We start from the raw sequence: 6,304 nt of genomic DNA, 5'->3' as shown, positions 1-6,304 counted from the left end.
TGCTAGCATATGATACAGGAAATAAAAAGATTCAAAATTTAAATTACACTGTGGATATAGCTATGTAAAATATATAACTATATGTGTAAACACTAAAAAGATATTTATAAAATAGTATCAATGTATTAATGTAGTATGATTTTCAGGGATTTATTTTTATTCTAAAATTTGTTTTAATATGATAAAATTTTAAATCTGTAATGAGTTTATTGAGGAGCTTCAACTTGTTAGGGATAAACATGAATTAGATTTATTTCTCTGATAACTCTGTACTATGCTGACCTCTCTATTTTTTGCTGAGGTACTACTTCCAATTCTATGACTTAACAGTCTTTCCAGTTACCAGAACAGTCTTTCTAGTTTTTGAAAACTCAGTCCTGTGTGTTTTGCAACTTCAATCTCACATTCAATTCAAAACTTTCCCATTTCCCCCCCAGCTCTAGTTAGATTTATGACTTGCTATGGACTGCATGTTTGTGCTTCACCAGAATTCATGTGCTGAAACCCAAACCCCCAATGTAATGGTATCTGGAGGTGGAGCCTTTGAGAGGTAATTAGGTTTAAATGAGGTCATGAGGGTGGAGTCTTCACGATGGGATTAGTGCCCTTATAAGAAGAGGCCTGCTCCATGCCAGCATATGGCGAGAAGGTGGCTGTCTGTAAATCAGGAAAAGGGACCTTACCAGAACCCAACCATACTTGCACCTTGAAGTTGGATTCCCCACACTTCAGAACTATGAGGAATAAATTTTTGTTGTTTAATCCACCCATCCATAGTATTATGTTATAGCAGCCCCAAATGACCGAGACAAGACTCATTTCCCTTCCCTCTTTCCTGTACTTCTTCTGATGGACATGGTTTCTTATATGTTTCTTTTCAACAGGCTAATCTCTACCTAATGCTGATTGGCCATCATTCTCCTTTGGTTTCTTGGAGGGCCCTAGGAATGCCCCCTCTATAATCTCCTGGAATGGGAGATCCAAGCTGGCTTTAATCTTTTCCTCCCAGGTCAACCCTTCTCACAAGCCACCCACTCTATATCTTCTTACTGCTGGGATCCTCTTAGTTAATAGACAGCCTTCTTGGGGTTAATACCAGCAAGTCAGCTCAAGCCAGCCATCCTACTCAGTGTCTACATAGGAAATCATGGATCGTAGTCCACATTTAACAGTGGAATGCAGGCTGTTTCACTGACCTCTCTTACATGCCATCTTCTTCTTGCCCTTTGCCCTTTGATACACTCAGTATCAGACATTCTGCTGGCCTAGTAGCCTGGAAATTTTTAAATAATTTTTAAATAAGGACTGTTCAGACAGTCACTGAGAGTAATTCTCCTGGAGCCCTTCTCTCTCTGTTTTGGTAAGAAGTATGCCATCTCTATTCTTCCTTGGGAAAGCAATAGCCTTGATTTTCAAATTTACAACTCTTGCACTCTCCATAAAAGCCATGCCTCATTTCCCAAACCCAGTCTTTCTCTTATATTGGTAGTGATGGTGGCAGAGGTGATCTTTATGGTTATGTTGAAAGAGTGCCTTTCTACAGGCCCTATGTGGAAGATGATGATGGCTCCAATTACTGGCATTCCTTTGAACTTAGAAGGTGGAGTAGTCAGATGCCAGTTCTGGCACTCAGCATCTAACACCACTTAAAAACAGGGAATTATCATTAAGTGATAGTTTGAATGTAATTAATTTATAGAATCAGGAGAATAAAAAAGTCACCCTCTTACTACTAAATATAGTTAATGCCATTGATATTTATTGACTGAATTATTAAATGCTTTTTGGAAAAGATCAGGGCAATAATTCAAAACGTTTCAGAAAGGATTCCTGAAGCATCCTAACACAATCACATAGATGTTTTATTTTCAGAGTTACTGCCATTGAGTCCTATCTGCTGAAAATCCTTTCTCTCTCCAAAATACTTGTCTTGTATACATCTTCTTCTACAGAAGATAAGTTAAAATTGTCAGTATTATGGGTAGAGGAAGGAGATTGGAGTGAAGAGAACTGGAGTGATGGAGCCGATGGGGAGATGGGACTTCTAAAGCAAAGTTTACTTACTTTATGTTTTACCAGGGTTAGCACCAGCACTCACATGATAATCAGCAGGAATTTTGTGTTTCCTTCTCAAATCTATTTATGAGTACTTATTAACTCACAGGCAATTAAAGGGCTTGAGGGCACAAATTCTCTGTCTTGTTAGTAAAATGCCCAGGTATTGCCTAACACTAAATAATATGGACACTACTATTTTGAATCTTTCCTTGAATTAGAATACAATGGTACAACTTCAGATACATCAATTTTTCAGAGCTAAAAATGGAAATACTAGTTAGAGTTGACGAGAGAGAGCGAGAAAGAGAGAGAGAAAAAGGGAGCGTATCTTATATTGTTCCTGTTTATGAACTTTTGAAAGTTAGAAAAATGTCATGGAAACTTAAGCCTTTGGGATGCTTTTGAATTTAAGCCAAAATATTGTTCTAGTGGAGTTATTTATCTAGATTCCAACAAACACTGTCCATTTTTTTCTTATGGATTTTCTCGAGATGTGCATCATAGATATATTTTTAAATTGATCAATTTGACATAGTAGTTTAAAATACATGTCCCTTAAGACCCAACATCTTTGAAAATGGGAAGCTTGAAGTTGAATAGCTTAAGGCAGAGTTTGAAAAATGGGCTATATTAATATCAGTAAGATTGTTTTGCTTTTGATCGTGCACAGACAGAAAATCACATCTCAGAGGTGAAATTGTTGAGTATTATCAACATGCCTCTCCGTTGTTCTTACATTCTGCAGTGAAAGCTGCTAAAGATTCTTTATTTAGAGCTATGCGTTCAGTTTTATTAGACTATCTTTAAAATAACATGTAATTGGTTATAATAGACACAGTAAAATGTTAAAAATTACATGCTAAATGAATCTATAGTAGCTGCTATGGTAAATTGACTTTGGAAAGACAAGAGCTAAAGGGTCTGTTATTGTAATTTTGGTCTATACATGATGCCTGCCTCCCAAGAAACAATACCCAAACAGCATATTTAAACGTAAGCTTCAAATGAGCCAAGTAAACAAACATTTGACCTTTCTTGAAAATTATTTAGGCTCAGTCTTATATGTTATCACTATTTAGCATTTAACTGCAAACTGTTTTGTTTTCTGTTTAACTTTATATGTATAAATGTATGTATATGCAAAGCTTTTCTATTATATTTCTTTTCTATTTCTACCCTGTGACCACTTTGCATCTTATCAGAAAGATAAAGAATATGGAGGATAAATCCCCTAAACTACAAGATCAATCTTTTCTTGTGTTGTTCTGCCTATCTGTGTTGTACTTTTAACTTGATACAATATTTGGATGCTTGATTTTTCCTTCCTGCAAACTTGTGATATCTCGTTACAACTTGGCTAAACTTCTGGTACTCAGGCCTCTCTCCTAGTTTCAGCCTCACTTGCATTGTATTGCTCACCCCATACCTTGGAGTAACAAGTAACAATTTAGTAGCTAATTGATTAGGGATAAATACTGGTAGTCTCACTCATGCTTCTTTTACTGGGAGTCAGGAGTCTAGAAGTAACAGGAAGAAGGCTAGAAGTAGCTCAGTTTTGTCAAATGATTTGAGTTGATTCATGGTAAATGAAATCTGATATTTTCCCACTTCCTACATGGTTAGGAATTTTGGTTCTCAAAAGGTATTGAATTTAAATAGTAAACTAGTGGAAGCCACATCTATGCCTCTGAGAACAATGATTAATTATATAGGTTCTTGAAAATCCAGTTCCAATCTTTGTTACTAAAGAAAGCTGCTAAAATTAGATTTTTTCCTACTTCAAGAAATTAGTCCTGAAATTACAAACTTTTATAAGTCATGGTCTTCTTTGAACCACATTTTCCACGTGTTTTACATTGTCACTGCATGAATTCTCTGTTCCTTTGATGTAGTCAATAATTTATTACTTTTGCATTTTTCTTGTGACACAGATCAAAGAGCTATAAGAAACTGACCATTCATTTCATGTGATTTGGGCTTAAAATATGATAAAAAAAAGAGTAAAAATAGTCATTGTAACAAATTACTTTACAAAAGGTGTTCTGTATAACAAAGCTTATTCCATTCAATGAGCTTCTCTATAAAAGAATGATCTTGTTATAACAAATTTTATATAACGAATATTTGTTCTACAATAAAATTCTGCTTATCTCTGTCACATAATCACTGTCACTAAGCAACAGACTTACTTGCTGCTTATAATAATGAGCTATGGATGAATTCATTTCAATTGCTTCATCCTTCCATCAAACACCAATTACACATCACCTTTCCTGAAGTTTTCACTCCTTTCTTACCAAAGCCAGTTGAGCTAGACAAAAAGACCCCAAATATTTAAAGTTTGATATCGGCCATCACTAAACCCAAACAATTATGGTAACTAAAGCTCAAAATGGTGGATATAACATAGCATCTCCCACTTTTCCTGACCACAAAACATTTTTTTTTAACTCACAAGCTAACTCAGACTAGGAAACCTATCAGATTCTTTTCATCTTTATCACCTGTGGATGACAAATTAAATTTCAAGTAAGATGCCATTATGAAGCAATTGGAAAGCCTCATGCAGTTTTTGTTTTGTGTGTTTTTAAGCTACAGTAACCTAGCAACATAGGTAAAAGCCCATTATAATTCAGTGTGTGTGTGGGGTGTGTGCGTGTGTGTAATTTTGTGGTCCATGGAGAGAAGTGGACAAAGATACTATGTACTTCTCCCCACCAAAAGTCAGAAATATAACACCTCTCTGCAATCTCAAGAATACTCATACTTTCTATGAATAGTTAAAATACAATTACTCATCTGGATTGATATAATACATTTTAAAAGACTAATATTGGAAAACATGTCAGACCGTATTCTCTTTCAACACTTAAAATAAATAGGATGGAGGGAATATACCAAGGCACACAAAAAATTGTATTTTATCAAAGACAACCACAGCTACCTACTTGGAGATAGGCATGAATCTATCACTCTTGAACGCTTTTTCACTCCTAATATTTTCTAATACTGAAATCCCGAGCAACAGAAGGCAACCATGATAAGGGTCTTAGCATTCTTTAATTACTGTTAGATATTCTCTCCTTTTTGTTATGACATTTAAATTTTTTATTTTTGCCTTTTAAATATAAATTACTAGTTATTGTTACTTTTCTATGGACAAGAGTTACTTTTTGTTACTATAATTTTATTGGTTTTTGTCCTCACACATTTTGTAGCACATATATTCCTGTGGGGTTCACTTTCCTTTTTGCTGAAGTGCATGTCTTGTCAATGTTTATGGTGAGGATTTGTGGGTGGCAAACTCTAAGGCTTTGTAGGTCTGATGATGTGTTTACTTTGCCCTCATTCTGAAGTAACACTTTAAGCAGATATAAAATTCTAAATTGACAACTTTTTTCCTCAACATCTTGAAGGTGTTGTTCCATTGTTTTCTGATTTCTATTGCCTTAGATGAGGTATCATTGTTAATCTATTTTCATTCCTTTGTAGATTTTCAGATGGCTTTAAAATTTTTTGATATTTTACATTTAATACGGGTTTTGGTTTGGGCTTAATCTTCTTGTTATTTTGGATACATTCCCTATTTCATGTCTTTCTTCAATTCTGGAAAATTCCCTTCAAATATTTCTTCAAATATTGCTTCTCTTTCATACTGTCTATATTATTCTTCTGTGACTTCTATTAGATGAATGTGAGAGTTTCTCAATTTGTCTTACATTCTCAAAATTGCTCTTCCTATTTAAAAAAGCTCATTGTCTCTGGCATACTGGGTGTCTTCCTTGCTCCTTTTTTCTACTGTCACTAATTCTCTCTTCAATTATATATAATTCAGTTTAATCCAACCATTGCATTTTTAATTTTAATGGCTATATTTCCAATGTTTCTAATTGGTCATTTTTGATATAAATAATTCTTCCTTTTACATAATTAATTTCTAAATAGAAGTTATTAACTCACATATCTCTATGAGCATTCAAAATATACTTATTCTGAAGTCTGTCAATCTTTTCTATGAAATTAATTTCCTATGAAGCAACTTCATGTTCTGATTGTTGTTTTATGTTTTTTTCTTATTGGTAAATTTCTTCATATGTTTAGAAACATCGGTCTGCATATGTGGGATAGCCACATTTTCTATCTTATTGATGGGTGTAAAGAGCACTGAATTGGCAGAGATACTAGATGGAATCATCCCAGATTCCCATATCACTGTTGGAGGACAGCTGTCAAGGAGAATCATCTG

Source organism: Eubalaena glacialis, chromosome 2, assembly GCF_028564815.1.
Source record: "Eubalaena glacialis isolate mEubGla1 chromosome 2, mEubGla1.1.hap2.+ XY, whole genome shotgun sequence".
Lineage (NCBI taxonomy): Eukaryota > Metazoa > Chordata > Mammalia > Artiodactyla > Balaenidae > Eubalaena > Eubalaena glacialis.
This window is presented reverse-complemented; position numbering follows the sequence as displayed.